The following is a 16,880-nucleotide window of genomic DNA, read 5'->3' as shown; positions in this document are numbered from 1 at the left end:
TTGCCAAAACGAAACTTGCGTTCTGGAAGTTTGCCCCATTCCAAAATGGTCTCCATTTTGGCAGGCAAAACGATAACACTGTTTGCTCCGTTGAATATTTGAAACACGAGAGCGGCTGGGGAGATGACACACACACACATGCACACACACACACACACACACACACACACACACACACACACACACACACACACACACAAAACAATGGTCGCTTATTCTGAAATCCCAATAATGGACTCGACCTTTACTCCAATTGTATCTCCCACTGAACATCTTAAAGTTGATTCGTCCAACTACATAAAGTCATAACAGAATGAGAACCACCTTGAGCCCTGCTATTCAGTTTTAAAGTACGTAGAATGATTGATTTAAAATAGTACAGACATGCAAATAATTTTTAAATATGCAGAGAGGGCAGGAAGAGCAATAAATTAGAATAAACTAATTTTGTTGGGTGTTTTTCCCCCTAAACGAACAAACTTAAGGGTTCATTTCACATTGCATTTCAATCATTTAAAATGAAATTGCACTGCAAAATAAAGACCAAAACTGAGTTGTATAACGCGACCAAAAAAAAAAAAAAAATGAAAGGAATGCAAACCCGCAGCCTTTGAGTAAAGTTGGGGCGGTTACTGTAATTCCCTTTTTTTTTAATCATTACGTGTGCTTTCATTTCACGGTCGGCATGAATTTTTCCGTTAAATTGATTTCCCTTATATTTATAAAAGCGAGCATCTGGTTTGGGACTCGGGATGGATGTTCGCAATCCCCTTTAAAATGTCTCGATGTCTAGCTCCAGTGCTTGCGAACAAAAGAGCCCGCTTAGCTGCCATGGGCCGTGCCCAGCGCCACATGGGAACACTTTGCAGGACGGTTTAGCGATGTGTCCCCAAAGTGCTTCTGTGATTTCTGCGTGATTAGCCGTCACGGGCCATCCTTCACTTATCACGAGTGACGCCGGGCCGTGTTTAATCAATAGCGGCTCGTGTAGGGCACGTATTAGGACGCGGATGACTAACAGGCCACTCTTTGCCTTGCTTGTAGGCTTCACTTCATTGAGCTTTTCCACATGTCGAAGTGCTCATTAGGGGAAGGCTGAAGAGCATTTGCATTTTTTTTTATTATTCCGCCATATTTTGTCCTTCCAAAACATCCCCAGACATTTGTATATTCATTTTTCTTATATTTTTTAAAAATATATTTACTTCCTCCTTTCATATTTTGCAACATCAAAATAATCAGCTCATTTAATGTTTCAATGAAAGTATAACATGAAAGTCAATCTAGAAGAATCAAAAGGCATTATCGTATTTTGGTCGCTGTCCATGCGGCTGCAGACCAGTCGTCATTGGTGTCTTGGTGAAGCAGCATGTGGCTCACATTTCTTTTTTTTTTTAATTTTACATTTTTCAACCCCAAATTTGACTCTTTCTGAAGCGCAACCAACAACAAGCGAGACATCTGCCAATGACGCTGAGTTTTGATACTTAACTCATTCACTGCCATTGACGACTACAGACGTCACAGTTCCATTTGTAACTGGGCTGGCAGTGAATGAGTTAAGGACCCCAATAAAATGTTCCTAAATAGTCTAAACCACCTCTGCGCAGATTTCTGCAACGCAGTCACAAATATAGAGCTCACCAAGTGAGATAGCAGCCAATCTCCATACACAAACACCCAAAAAGTAAGATTCATCGGTAGTGCAACCAACAGCAGTTTTTTTTGGTTTGTTTTACTACCAGACAGCCTACAATACTCATCGCGTATATCCAATTGACCCACGAAGCGCGACAACCAGAGGCCGTGACTCACCTCGAAGCATCACAACCGGCAATTTACTGCAATTTGTAAACCAATCAAGATTTTACAGCCAGTTCTCCCGACAGGTGCGAAGCTTTATTCATGCCACTGACAGCTCCTATTTCATTAACTTGTCTCAAGTGTGAAATAGGACGTCTGATTTCGCCTTGTGTCTGTGCGTCGTTGCGTAAGGCTGACGATTGCGGTGCACTGCCAAATAACCCATACTTAACGAAACTTCAACGGCTTTCACGTTACCGTAAACATGATATCGCAAATTGCGTCGAATGTGACACGTAATGACAGAGTTTGAAGAGCTTGTGTTGACGCGGGTCACATGGGGAATAAACACTTGTTATGAAAGCGTTTTTCTCCGAGACCGAGTTGCGTTCCAAATAAATCCTGAACTGTATGTATTTTTCATAAGTAAACACCGTTTACCAATTTGTAATTTTATGGCTTTATTATGGCTGCGGTGCACAATTTATATATTTTTTCCCCATAATGCCGCTGGGGATGCGGATGTGGAAGGCGATACCTCGCGGCATTATGGGAAACAATCCTGAGCATAAAAAACACATAAAAGATAATAAATAATTATTAATAGGCAAAACACCAACCGAATATTATTCTTCTTCCAAATATTAATGGATTCTCTGGCCCAGACAAAAGAAAAAACTCGTCCCAATACACGTTATACCCCGAAGACTGGTGCTAAATGTTTTGATCCAATTACCCTTTATAAAAATGTCCTAACTATCTCAAACAAAGACCATTAAAATCTCACCTGTGTGCAAGCGGGCTTTAATTAAAGTTTTTTTTTTTGTTTTAGTAGGAAGAAAGAGGTGGTAGGCAGAGTTTAATTTAGCAGCGTCAGAATGAAAAATGGTCTTGTTTTGGTGTCTTCATTTCTGTCGCTTTTTCTTTATCTCCAGTGCAGTTGAGGGCAGCTCGCGGGCTATCGCCAAATGACCCACACAACTCATTTATTCTTCACTCCGATTGGACCTCGGGAGAGAGGAGGTCGGCTCATGCAGGTATTTGAAAACGAAAAGGAGGCAATGGATTGAGATTAGACTTTTTTTTTTTTTAACTTTCTTTTTAGAATTTTTGTCTGCCCGTTCTTTAGTGTTTGGTTTCACCCAAAAATCTGGTTACATATTTTGTCAAAAAAATAATAAATTTAGATTTATGCTTTACATTTTTTGGTTTGGATGGCGCGTCAACCTTTTCAGAATGTTTGTTGTTTTGTCTTCGGCGTGGCTCTAAAGGATTGTGGAAAGGATGTTTAGAAAGTAAAAGCTTCATGCAGAACAAGGTTGATCTGCAAAAAGAGTGTCACCTCTCAGGTCCAAAGTGATTGAATTGAAAGTCTTGGAAACTTTTTTTTTCCAAAGCAAATTATAAAAATGATTTTGACCCAAGGCCATACTCTACATCGCACATGCCCTCTCGCTGGGTGATTTGTACTCAGAGACGGACTAACAAATAGCCTTTGATAAAAAAAAAAACATTTGCGAGAAGGCCGTCGCGTGGCGCACCGGTGCTTTTGTCAAGTTCACAATGGAATATCAGTCTATTGAACTCTCTTCATGAGGTCGAAAACTTTAAGCAACATTTCCACAAAATTAATCATACTCATTTCACAAGCACTACTGGAACAAAGCCATGTTGAATGAGCAAAACCTCAAGGTTACTCAACCAATGATTAGCTCGTCAAATAAAATATAAATCTCAGCTCTCGCGGAACGCTTATTTAATTTGAGATTCTCTGAATTTGAAACAAGAAAAAAGCTAAATCGAATGTACTTTATTTTAACTCGTCGCTGCTGTCGTCCTGGTTTTTACGCCTACAGAAAGTCACGGCAGTAGATTCATTTTATAAAGTACATCTTGGAAGAAGATCACTTTTGTATCTAAGTGTACTACAAACATGACTTGTTTACCTTAAACACAGAGCTATATCAGCATTCAGCACTATTCTTTTTTCTTTTTCTGTATTTTTCTTTATTGCAAACTTCACCGACTGCAGGGGTGGTCAGCAATGTTTACTGTACTGTGTTTGAGAGGATCTAAAGATTTCATTATGAGCGCTCCAGAGAGGACAGCCGACCAAAGCAAATGAGCCAAGATAGGAGAGAACGCCCCCCCCCCCCCACCCCCCCTGAGAAATCACACTGGGTGAACTAACAAGCAACGGCCTCTCATCACACTCATGTGACAAGAAAGGCGGGGGAAAAAAAAAGAAGACAGAGTTGATGTCCTGTTAAAAATGATGCGGGGACTGAAAATGAGAAATATGCTCCTTGTAATCCATTTTTTAAATTGCAGCCAGTTGTTCAGCTCATGAATATAAAAGACATCTTTTCCCACTGCGTAATTACACCAGGGCTTGGCCAGCGCAGCTAACAGTGCTTCTTTCACTTTGTGACTCATGAGAAACATTTGGATAATCAAATCCTCACGTTGTTCGTTTGTTGTGCGCCTGTGTGTGAGCGCGGATCACTTTTAAGAGCGTCAGAACGGTCGCCACGGAGACAGGCCTCTCAATGATGATCCTTGCGCTCCCGCTTCGAACAAACCTCAGCTCCCAACATCTGCTTTCATTTTTCTGGCTTTGTATGACAAAGAGCAACAAAAAAAAAAAAGAAATTCCAAACTGTGGTCACACCAGCCCCCTCTTCTGGCCTCGGAATCGTGAGCGCTTTGCCAGGCGGTCAGGCCCGGCGAGATTTAGAGGGGGGGAAAAAATGGTGGAAACCCGATCTGGAGAGGCGCTGTTAAAGCTTCCCATAAAGAGCCGGGAGCGTGGCCAGCGAAGACTGAAAACAACAGACTCATTTTAGGGCTGCTTTGTAAGAGTGAGAGAGAGAGAGAAAATGTTCAACAAAGTTTTCATCTCAATAAGAGCTGAGCAGATGGAAATGGAGTGCATCGCCTTTTGTTTCAAAGCAAGCTCTTGAAGTCTCGATTTGGTGGGCTCCCATCATTTTGATAATTCCAAATGTTTGCCATCATAAAACGTTCAGTAGCTGGACATGGCGAGGTGAGTTTGTGTAGCAACATTTCGGGCGAATCCATTGTCAGGGATAGAAATAATGAGCTCAAAAAAAACAGGATGAAATGAAAATCAAGATAAAATAGGAACATATATAGAAGCAGGACAAATTAAAAGATACACCTGGAAAAACACAGATTATAGAGATAAAATAAAAAAGCAAAACAGATCAATTCATTGAGGCATATGCAAGCCAGAGCTAGCATGGGATGCTAACATAGCAAATCACAGGCACCTACCAAAATAAAACCAGGATGCCAACACATGACACCAGTCACATCTACAGTACTTCAAAGTTCTTTGGCCACAAAAAAAACAGTCAATAGTGGCTCTAAAATCAGAGTCCGAACAAGCCAAAGCGAAGCTTAAAAACAAACAGGAAATAAAAAACTACCAAAATAAAGAACAGCCTGAAATTTACCAAGCTAACAGAAATTGGGACAAAACCAGGTCGTCAAAAAATACCAAAATAAGTTACAAAAGGTGATGAGTTAGTATGCCCACCTCTGTGCGGTCCAACTTTATGTGGGCACTGAAAGTAGGGGGTAGCGACGTAGCGACACACGTGATCGATTAAGCGGTCTTAGATTTAAAGTTCCACCAGCGGGGCCGACCCGAGCGCCATCCGTCCTGGATAATTGCATCCTGAGAAGAGATTGCTTTCAGGGATGGCGTAATTGAGTGGCACGTGAGCCTAATCATTTCTTTCCCTTTCTGAGTCCCTCGAGGCCATCGGGAAGAAGTGGACTCTTTATCTCCACACTTTCCAGAAGAGACGCGGCACCTTTAATCAAAGTAAAGCACGAGGCGACGGCAACTCATGGGAACGATTGGGAACCCAGCGTCGTCTTTGGAGTCGCTCTGACGACGTTTCGATTTCGGCCTGTTCAATGTTGTCATTCCGCGAAGAAGCTAGCTAATTAGTTTATTTGTCAGTCAAGCCGAAAGCAACTCATCTTAATTAACACCACGAGTTACTCGAGCCTCTTGTTTTTGAGAAATGATAGAAAATGAAGATTGGTGTGAATGCTTCTTAATCAAGCAGAGCGTCTTCACTTACTCAAACTCGGCCCCACAAAACCTGACCTGAAAGTCCTATTTGGGTTAATCAACATTGTAAAAAAAAAAAAAATACATGACCAAGCTATCGAGAAACTAACAGTGCTACTTCTGATTAAAAAGTACGAACAGATTAAGTCAAACCACTCTCAGAATATCCAAGGTAAAGTCTATTGTTTCCAAAAAGTAGCTCTGAGCATGCTAATCAGATAGCATGTAGCTAACATGCTATCTATATCTTCACTCAGTGCTGGTTGTGAGGTGATACGAACAGACGGTCGGTCGCAAATGTATGACAGCAGTCAAAAAAATATCAAAAAGCTGTTCCGAGAGTCTTATCAGGCTAGTGTGAAGATAACTTGCGATAGATGTCTTTACTCGGTGCTCCATCTTGTCAAATGACACAGATTGAGATACAAATGCCTGACAGCAGTCACAGAAAGCTCAAATTGAAGGCCTTTGTTCACAAAGATCTGCTTTGAGAGTCCTATCAGGTTTGTGCAAAGTTAACTTGTGATATACTTCACGTATGACAGTGGCCCCAGAAGTTTAAAAACAAAATCTTTGGTTGACAAAAAGCTGTGAATGGGCCACGGTCTGTGGAGTGCTACGGTTCATGTTTGAAATGGAAGCTGTCATTGTGCGACAAGACGCACCACTTAGTTTGCTTGTCAGTCGAGGCAACAAAGAAACTTATCTAAATTAACGCGAAGAGCCACTTGTCTCGAGAGTATCTTGATTTTGAAGAATATGTGGCAATGAAAATTGAAAGTTGGAGGAATGGCTTTTTAATGACGCAAATGTCAAGCTCCGCTTGGACGTGGAAATGGTCCGATATTCTCTTCCAGGACAATAAATAGCGCTAATTTTAATCCATGGTTGACTTGTACGGCACTGAAACAATTTTGTTTTTGTGGGATTCAAAGAACGGATTTTGAGGTAATATTTTGAATTCTAAAATAAGCTTCTTTGTGCTTTGTTAGTCCATAGAATTTCGTACAGTACAACTGTATTGCATTATACTGAGAGCTGTCTCTAATATTTTGGTTCGCTGACTTCACAATATCAGAAACAGATCTCGGGTTTGATCCTCCACTGCTGACTACAACCACCCAGAGCACGACTGGAAGCCTTCCAAGCTTCAGTCAAAAGCTTGCCGGCTAATAGATGACGCTAGCGCAAAGGCATTAATAGCAAATTGCAATTGTTTTTGTGTCGTGTTTTATTAGCAGACAGTGTGCCAATCGGAGACCATTTTGAGGCCGGCTGAGATAACTTATGAATGGCTTCCGTTTTTAGTTTGCATCAGAGGGTCGGATGACGGTCACTAAGCCTGTGAAGCGACTCCTCCATTTCGCCTCATCCGATTATATTTTATTGCGGTTCCAAAAAGAAACCGCTCCTCATTTGCGATAGGATCTGAATCAAAGTAAATTAATAACACGGCTTCCATTTTCCGCTGCTTCTGCCGTCAGCAGTCATTAGACATCTGCAGGAAGCGTGTCGTCACGCAACTGACACAGCGGAGCTACTGGAGGGGTGGTCATGTAAGGCGGGTGACGGGGGGGGGCTTTGGAAGAGTATGTTGAGTCAGCAGAAAATCGCTGAGCTGTTCTCCAGAGCGGTGGTGACACAGGTGGTTGCCATTACCACACACGGGGAACTGGCTAATGGTCAAATGCGCTAAATCAACACAAATTGAAACATACGCCATATATTTATCATATATTCATGTTCCTCCGAAAGAGCAGCACCTTTCCATCCCTGCCAAACAGCTAGCGCTACCGCCGCCACGTGACTTCTTCGCTAGTCGCATTTGAGCTTTTCCAAACAAAGTCAGCGTCTGCACATGCTCCATTAACTGAGGCCGCTGTTGAGAAACTAGCTTTGACACCCGCAGTCAGCCAGATTGTTTGTGCAGCTAAAATATTATTGATTCCACGAGAAAAAACAGCAACAAAGTTTCCACTTGGTTTTGCTCGTCCTTTTCGATCCGCAAACTTTGTTTGTCTTTCCGAGCCGACGGCCGAGCGCCGCCGGACGCCGGGGCGAACAAATGAAGACGTACAAACCGCTCCTTCCTCATTTACGCTTTCAACAAAACGAAAACAACAAGCTCATCGATCAGCATCAGCTGGCCGCTCGGGTGTTTTTGCTGCCGGTTCCGCTCCGACGGAACGCCGACCAATCAGTCAGCTCGGACCGCTCAGCGCTTCATTACAGTTGAGATCAAAACAGAGCACTTTGGAAGCCTGATGTAGTTAGCCGCTCTCATAAACAGTCCATCCATCCATTTTATACTGCACTTATTCTCATTGGGATCAAGGGGGAGCTGCAGGCACTAGCAGACTGGACTGCTAGCCAGCCAATCACGACACGTACAGTAAAGGTGGGATCAGGTCACAAGGAGGTAGAAAATACGGCCGGAAACCCGTCGTCAACGGTTAATGCCTATTGGAAGAAGGTACTTCACTATTGGCTCATTTGGATGGTTGCCCCGCCCCCATTGCAAGCCACAGGCCTTCATTGCTGATCACAAACTGATGGGTGGACAGAATGTTGAAGAAAGTATGCATTTATTCGGGTATCTTTCGGGTTTTGTTCGCACTTGGTCTCGTCAACACCCGGCCTGGTTTCAACCAATCAGCTCCCTCCAGCCATTCGTGCCTTGTCCAGATGCACTTCATTGTCTGCTTGCACTTAGCTATTATTTTTGTTGCGATTTCATTACCCAAGCTATTTCCCAATTGCGGTGAGTCAATTTGTCCTCATGTCTTTAAAATGAATTAATTTGTCAAAAATCTGTGGAGAAAATGTAGTTAAAAAACTTTTCACTGGCACATCCAGTACAAGACTGACTTCCACCTCATGCTTGTTCACTTGGATGCTGAGTTGAAGTGGTTTTATTCACATGCTGCTAGGCTTTAGTTGATTGTTTCAAGGAGGACAGCATGAGATTAAATTCTTCCCGCAGCTCGGATCTGATTAAATCAGAAGAATTAGACTGTGTTCCATTGTTGGCGTTAAAAAAACACACACGGGAAAAAATCCTCAATTTTGCCGTTTAGCTAGGATGGAAGGAGTGCATCGGGAGACACGGCGAGCACAAACGTCATTAGCCGCCGCGCAAAACGGCGACAAAGCGTGTGGCCTTTGCGTCTTTTTGCCGCCATGCTCGCGGCCTTCAGATTATAATGTACCCTGCCGTCGCTTCAATAGCATTGACGATTGAATAGAGGAGACGGTTTCCCGGGTGAGCACAATGGATCACCTGATTGATGGCCGCTCCCGGGAGGAGGCACCCCGAACAAAACAAGAGCCTGCGCTTCAATTCCCTCGCCGCCGATGAGTTTCGTCAGGCGTCAGGACGGACAAGAAAAGGAGCGCGCGTTCATTGTGGCTTGAAACGAGATGACAGAATGAGGCTAAGGCGGTCAGACATTCCCGCCAACGCCAAACTAAAAGACCTGATGAAAAAAGCTGTTTAATTAGGCGCTACAGCCAATCACATCCACGATGACAATTACTGCATACAACAGCCAGGTGGGCTTTATTTACGCAAATGCAGAGGAGAGGGGCCGAGTATTTGCAGATGGATATTGCTAGTAAATTGTCATAACTATCGATTATCTATCACCCAAGTAAAACTCCCAAAACAGTCAAATGTTGGAACCCAAGAACGAGATTTTGTCATCGCTGTCCACCATCACATAAGTAAACCTGAAAATCAAGATGGCCGTCCACCTGCAGCAAAGTCAATTAAAAGCAGAACGTAACAAGAGCAGGTTACATTCTCCTTCATTCATTAGCCCAAAGTGCGTCTTCCCCCGAGAAGTCAAGAGGGTTGATGTGTTTCCACATCAAGCAAGACCGTGCTCTTGAGCGTCATTGCACCTTGATTGCAAACGGCGTCGCCTACGTGAGCAGAGCCGGGTCACGACATGTCAATGTGTTGATGAACGCCGCTGAGTTGCACGCACATGATGGGCTCATTTGCTGCGTTGCGCACACTTTGTTGGTTCCCCCGTTGGCACGGAGCCCCTGTGGCTTCACCGCTCACCTGGCAGTCGGACCACTTCTCATCATTTTTAAAGACGTATTGATTGGTTAGCATTTCTGTTGTGCTAACAAATAGAAGCGCGGTTCCTGCGCAGCAATAGTAAATTTGATCATCATCATCACTATCATTATTATTAAGTTGTGAAAAAACAACAACAGCATGACTACGACTCAGCGCGCACGTTAGCATGATAGCACTTTCCCTCCACTCTGTATGAATCCCCAAAAGACTTGATACAGAAGAAACGCCAAAGTGTATCTTTGTTCTTGCAGGTACATTCTTGTCTGGAGGCCGTCAGCCGGCACACACCTTCCACTTCAGACGAAACCTCCGACAATAACAACAACAAAGCCCGCAGATCGCATTTCGCTTTCTACACAAAAGTCGCTACCCGCTCGAATGCCTCGACTTAGCATTCTATGAGGAAAACATGTTACAGTTCGAGAAGAATCTTATAGCTGCAGGTAGGGGGAAAAAAGCACTTTCAATTCAACAGAAATATTTTTTCAGTCAAGTCACAAGTGCTTTGATTGAGCACAGAGGGAGGCTAAATGCTAAGCTAACCCTATCGAAGTCTGGCAGAATATTCAGCAGGTTATAAATAAAGATCAACAAGTCGCCGGGAAAAGCAATCAGCGAAGACGTTAAAGGTCGCCGACAAACAAAATAACTGCCTTTGCCTCGCATCGTCCTCAAGGAGGCATAAATAAACATCACTCTTGCACTGCTTTAAATTATGCTAATACCTTCCCAGTTTTGATTGCTCAAGTAAAGCAGGGAAGAGACCAAAAAAAGTCATAAAAAGACACAAGTGCGGTACTTGACGAGTGGTGTGCTCAAAAAGGAGCAAAAGGCAGCTCTGGCGGCTGATTAAAAAGATGCTGAGGAGTTTTGGCCACATAAAGTCACGACTAATATCACAACGGATTAAACGTGCTACGCATACCAGTTGTTACTCATGGAGTCCTTTTAGTGGCACCTAAGAGCTGCTTCAATGTTTTTCAATCCACTACGGTACATTTGTTTGGTACACGGTGTGTGTATGTGTGTGTGTGTGTGTGTGTGTGTGTGTGTGTGTGTGTGTGTATTGGAATAATACAGCTGGCTGCAGTGAGTCAGCGGTGTTATTAGTTTGACCACTTCGTGTATTAGTTTCATTCAAGACATGTGGAATGACGTCATCAAGCTCAATGAGAGTGAAATGTCAATCCAGAGCATAAAAATAACTAAGAATGAATATTAGTTCTATATAAATATATTAAAAAGATGGTAACTATAGAATAAAATAAAACTTAATTTGTGTTTAAACATTCAGCCATGCCTACGATAAGCTCATAAAAAGGACACAAGCTAAAATAAAACATGAAAAAGGACACAGAAAAATATCACCCATCCATGTACGTATACTGAATTAATAATTAAAATTGCCCATGTTTTATATCATCTTAATCCCATTCAAATTGGCGCGTGAAGCACCCCGACTACCGTCGCTATCGTTGCTTCCATCAATGCAAACATTCGCGTTTGTCTGTGTGACTGTTAATCATGGAGTAATCCTTTTTTTTATTTTACACAAATTAAACCGCAAATCAATATGCAATCAGAGACGTGGCAGCGTGTAATTAAAACGCAAACTGTGGACTGTTTGGGGAAATCCCCTCAAAGGCATCAACTGGAAATACGACACTCATGTACACACATTGGAAATTATTTCCACATAAGTAGTGTATTTTTTTTTTAGCAGTCATCATATCGTCATATATTATATATCATATAATGTGTGTATACGTACACCCCCCCCCCTCCCCCCGACACACACAGTTTAAGTTTCATTTACGTGAGATAATTTGTCAAATCATGGCCGATCCATTGCAATTAAACATCAGCAGGGGGGCAAAAGCGGCCAGGCGACGCTCTGCGACTAATCGATGCGCGTCACACATGACACAAAAGACAACAAACAAACCCGGAAACGAGAACGGAAAGCTAATTGGAAGTGACGACAGGGAAGCTAAACGTCATGCGGGAGCAAAGTTGGCTCGTTGCAAACTTTTTATTTGTTGGCTTGGAAGAACGAAAGCGTTCATAGTTGGACAAAAAAACGGCGCTCATCGATCAACGAGCGCTTTCCATTTCTCGGCAGGTGGATTCGTTCATTTGTGCGTCACGTGCCGTTGATGCTTATTGATCACACGTCGACTCGCATTTCAGCGTGACATGCAACCCGACTGGAATCAAACTCTACAGTAACCACATTTATCGCATGCTGTTACAATTGTTAATTAAGTAACAAATAATTCTTTAGGAATAAATGCAATCATATTTTAATTTAAAGTAAAATACAACAGAACTCCACTTAGCGACCAACATTGTACGTACACACTTTGAAAATTGAATTCAGTATTCTCGATTACTAGCAATGGCTGACGTACAGAAGTTGCTAACGCTACTCCTTCCAAGACAGGTTCATTATTTGGAAAAGTTATCCCCAATCAAACAATTGCTGCTTCATCCCGTGGCTTCTAAGCACAAAAGTTGAACCACGAAGAATGAGCGAGCGAAACCGCCTCGACGCTAATGATTTGTTCACGCGAGTACATTTGACAATGATTAGCGAGTGTTGCAAACTTTGGCACCCAATCACTGTTTATCTAAGCGAGCCGACGCGGCCGATAATAGTCGCGCGGGGGCGAATGGAAGAAATTCTAATCAATACCATTCACGAGAGAAGCGTAAAGAAAACTCATTAGCTCTTAGCGCCGCACTTCAACTTCTCGTATGAAAAAGCCCCAAACAATCATCAGATTATTTTGTGCTTTGTCTTTAGTTAATAACAAATCGATCGCTTTTAATATAGTCACGTCGACACTTTCAGCTTTTACATAAATTTATGAAAAATCAGGAGAGTGAAGCAGAATGGCGGCGCATGCTAAAAGCCAAGCTTGGTCGTCGCTGTCAAAGGACTCTGAGGAGCAAACGGATGGCGCCGTTCCACTCCGCTTGGGTTGTCATCAAAGTGCCGATGGCAACATGCAATTACAGCATAGAATCGATAGAAGCCGCGACACCCCCCTTTATTAATTGCATACGGGCTTTAATGGGCACACGCTGGGATTCCTTATATTGATTTTTTTTTTTTTTTTTTTAAGAGCTGTGTCCACACGTGGAATAACATCACTGAACATAGGAGAATTTATTGGGGCATGTTGTCACTGTCCTATTAAATCGTTTATATCATTCTCAATAAATAAATGAATCAGAATACGCATTTCTATGAATGTAGGAATAAATATAATTAAAATCCAAGAAACGGGCGTTTCATTTGATAGAAACAAAAAACTAAAGACTTGCTCCTACGAAGAAAAGACAAACTATCAAAGTAGTTTTCTCACGGGAGCGGCTTACGTTTGGCTCAAAGTATCCGCAGGCACGTTTTAATGCTGTCGCACATTTTCTGATACTGTGCGGTAATGTCCATTTTTTGGGATTGATGTTCTTAAGTGTCGACTCTACTGTGTTTGCATTGCAGGAACGGTCATAGTCGATTCACATCATGTCGTGAGATGTGAGCTTGCATGCTGGGAAAGGGAGGTTGCATCAAGAGAGCCCCGCAGACATTTTATAGAACATTGGAAGTTCTCGTGCACGCCTCCATGTTTCGCAGGTGGAGGTTGAAGGCTTATCTACGGTGGACATCTCGCCTGCTGGGTGGTCCGCAACATGGATTGGGAAGCGCCCTTTGATGCGTGCGCCAATTCGGCAAATAGCGTGACATCATAGCGTGGTGACTCAAGCGCCGTTAAATTCGCCGAGGCCACGCAGTAAACAACAATGGAGGCCATTTTTCTTCTTGACATTTATGACAAGAAAAAGACAAGCTTTTTGGTTTTTGACATCTTTCCCGTTCGGGAAGTGATCACTCTTTTTCCCTCATCTGTAAATAGACAGCAGCCATGTTGTGGCATTACCTAGTGCAATGTTTTCCAACATTAGAGCCAAGACGCAAATTTTGCAGGAGAAACATCTTTATATCTAAAAGTTACACGAGCTGTTAGTGCTGCATGTAAAAAGTCTCGTAATAATTAAAAAAAAAAAAAAAAAAAAAAGGGGCATTTGCTTCTACAACACGCACACACCAAATTGACTATTGAAATCATTTAATGCTTAAAACAAATACAAGTTACTTCACTGGTCAGTCACAATTTTGAACAATTGTTTTTTTTTTTCCATCTTTGTAACACCCTCAGAAATATACATTCACGTAGCTGCAGAAAAACAATTTCTCTCTTTTTTTCCCCATTGCCATCGATATCCCGGAACGTAACATAGACATTAAAAGCGAACGTGTCAACTGGCGCCCCCTAGTCGTGGTAAAACGAGGGTGGGGGAACGGGGGGGGGGGGACGCTTGACGTGGAGTCTCTGGGGCTACAGTTCCATTTAGATAACACCCTAACACACACACGCTCACACACACACACACATCTCACCCACACACACACACACACACACACACACACACACACACACATCTCACACACATACAGTGGACCTACACTCTCAATCTTATGTACACTATTTACAGCGCGATGAGTACAAAAAAAAGCAGGATGGAATGAAGTTACAGTCATTATTATACAAATGGTAAGACCATGTAAAAAAAAAAGGTCAACCAGCGTCTATGGCAGGACGTTGACTTTGTGCTTGGACAGCGTGCAAGTTTGTAATCTTTTTGATGGGGTTGTGCTTACACATGGGGGGGCTAAGACTTACTTTTCTTTTTTTTTACTTGGGGGGGGAACAAAACAACACGTTTCATGATGTGAACTTATGGCTGTGATAGGCACTGAATGCACCGGGATATTAACAGGGAAGGGAAAAACTCTAATTTTTCTTACGTGAAAAAGACAAAAACGGACGTCAAAGGTGGAGAAAAAAAAACTTGTTGGGTATTTAAATGGAATCCATATAAAAAAAAATGACACAGAAGAGAAACGTCTTGACACCCTTTACTTTGTTACATTTTTACAAAAACGTTGACATGCTCATCTGAAAAAAAATTGTAAAACATTCACCACCTAGATGCTTTCCCTCTCCTATTTATTTATCTATTATATTTATATATTTATATCGATGTCATTAAAATGCGCTAGCGTTGCTTGTGTGCCCATCAACTTGACTGCAAATGAAACACGCAAACACTCTCTCACCACACACACACACACACACACACACACACACACACACACACACACACACACACACACACACACACACACCACACACGCGCACACCCACACGCGCACACAAACATGCATGCAGTGGAGGAAATAACGACTTGATCCCCTGCTGAATTTTTAACAAGGATCATTAAAAGTCTTAAATTTGATGGATTTTATGGACACCCTAAAATAAAAGTTATTACAATGTGGAATTCAGCCAGATCATCTGGTGCCTGTCAACCAATTGGCCACTACTGATCTTAACAGGTCATGTGGAGGAAGATGGCCGTTCTGGGAATTTCAAAAGCTCTCAAAATCCAGATCCAGAAATTAGAAATGCACAGTTTGGGTTTAGCCACAGGCGCTAATCGATTGATTAGAAACCAAAGTTCGGCAGACTTTTAGTTTCTGGACCTGGTCTTGACCGTAAGTCTTGGGCTGAAACCTCTCGCCCAAGACCAGCTGGGCTACGCTCCAGCACACTCTGGGCTCAAATGAGGACAATCGTTATAAAAACTGGATGGACAGATGGATTCTGTCTTATTACCATAATCAATTCTAGAAATTGGACATTTTTCCAAGTGAGCAGACTTACAATTAATACCAGCAGGGAATCAAATTCTCATTTGTCCCACTGTAACATAAGGCCTAATACAATTTCTGTATTTTTCCACTCATTAACAGTGATTTTTTTTTCATATATTAAAAAGACAAACAAGCATTCATTCTCATCAAAATAAACAAACATGAAAGCTGTAGGCGACCTGTCCCGCTCCAAGACGGCCGCCGTTCATGTTGGAATTCCCTTTTAATAGGTTGGAGGTTCCGCTGCAGTCCTTGTACCATAAACAGACGCTTAGCGCGCGACCTCAATCGCAGTGAGCGCTCGAGTGTCATTGATGACATTTGCCACCCCCTTGAGCGCTCTTGTAAATGTCACGACACGGTGGACAAGGGGGCGGATTGAAAGGGGGGGGCTCCAGTCCGTCTCCAAAAACGCCCCCCCCCAAAACAAAACAATAGCTGCTGTCTTTTTGATCGCAATATTACAAACCAAGTGAGACACGTAAAAGAAAATGATTTTTAAAAGCCACGATGAATCCAGTGCAGACTTTTTTCCCCCCATAATGTGCCCGAAAAAAAAAACCCTCCACCGGCGAGTGATCTACACGATAAGACATTTACAACAAAGAGATCAGAGACACCAAGAGCTCTCGCCTCCAGACTAAACGGCGGTAAATGATCTTCGACTGGCGATGATTGGTGTCTGGCGAGACGAGCGGGCTTTGACCGACGTGGGTCGGTATAGACATACGGAAATAGAAAAAAAAAGGCCACGATGTATCCAAGTGTCAAACTTTTTGCCGGACGAAATCTCTCCCCAGCGAGTGTCTACACCTTAAGACACTTTACAATATGATGATCCATTAAGTCTGTGTAGATTCTGCGCTCTTCCAGGTAATTGGCAACACTTGAATGGCGGCAAGTGGACTCTTCTTGTTGGTGAAAGAACTTTCACATGTCATCCAAAACATTTCTTCAGTTCTAAAATTCTATGTGTGGTGTCCAACAATAACATTTATCTAGACTATCGTGAACCTTGGGGCGTCCAAACCTAAAACTGAAGAATCATTTTCGATGAAAGTAGAAAGTCTTCACTGACCAAAACGTAGCCAGTT

The 16,880-nt window shown here is 42.6% G+C and overlaps 1 protein-coding gene and 1 long non-coding RNA gene across 2 annotated transcripts in view; both read right to left on the bottom strand.

The window, feature by feature from the left end:
- nectin1b (nectin cell adhesion molecule 1b) overlaps window positions 1–16,880 on the bottom strand; it is a 110,586-nt gene that overhangs the window by 31,411 nt on the left and 62,295 nt on the right.
- Window positions 14,121–15,198, bottom strand: LOC119132828. The gene is made up of 2 exons (XR_005099946.1): window positions 14,525–15,198; window positions 14,121–14,464 (listed from the first exon to the last, which is right to left on the bottom strand). It is a non-coding gene; the product is annotated as an uncharacterized LOC119132828 (long non-coding RNA).

The sequence above is a fragment of the Syngnathus acus genome, chromosome 13 (genome assembly GCF_901709675.1).
Source record: "Syngnathus acus chromosome 13, fSynAcu1.2, whole genome shotgun sequence".
Lineage (NCBI taxonomy): Eukaryota > Metazoa > Chordata > Actinopteri > Syngnathiformes > Syngnathidae > Syngnathus > Syngnathus acus.
The sequence above is the reverse complement of the archived record's forward strand: the minus strand, read 5'-3'. Positions and strand labels throughout refer to the sequence as shown.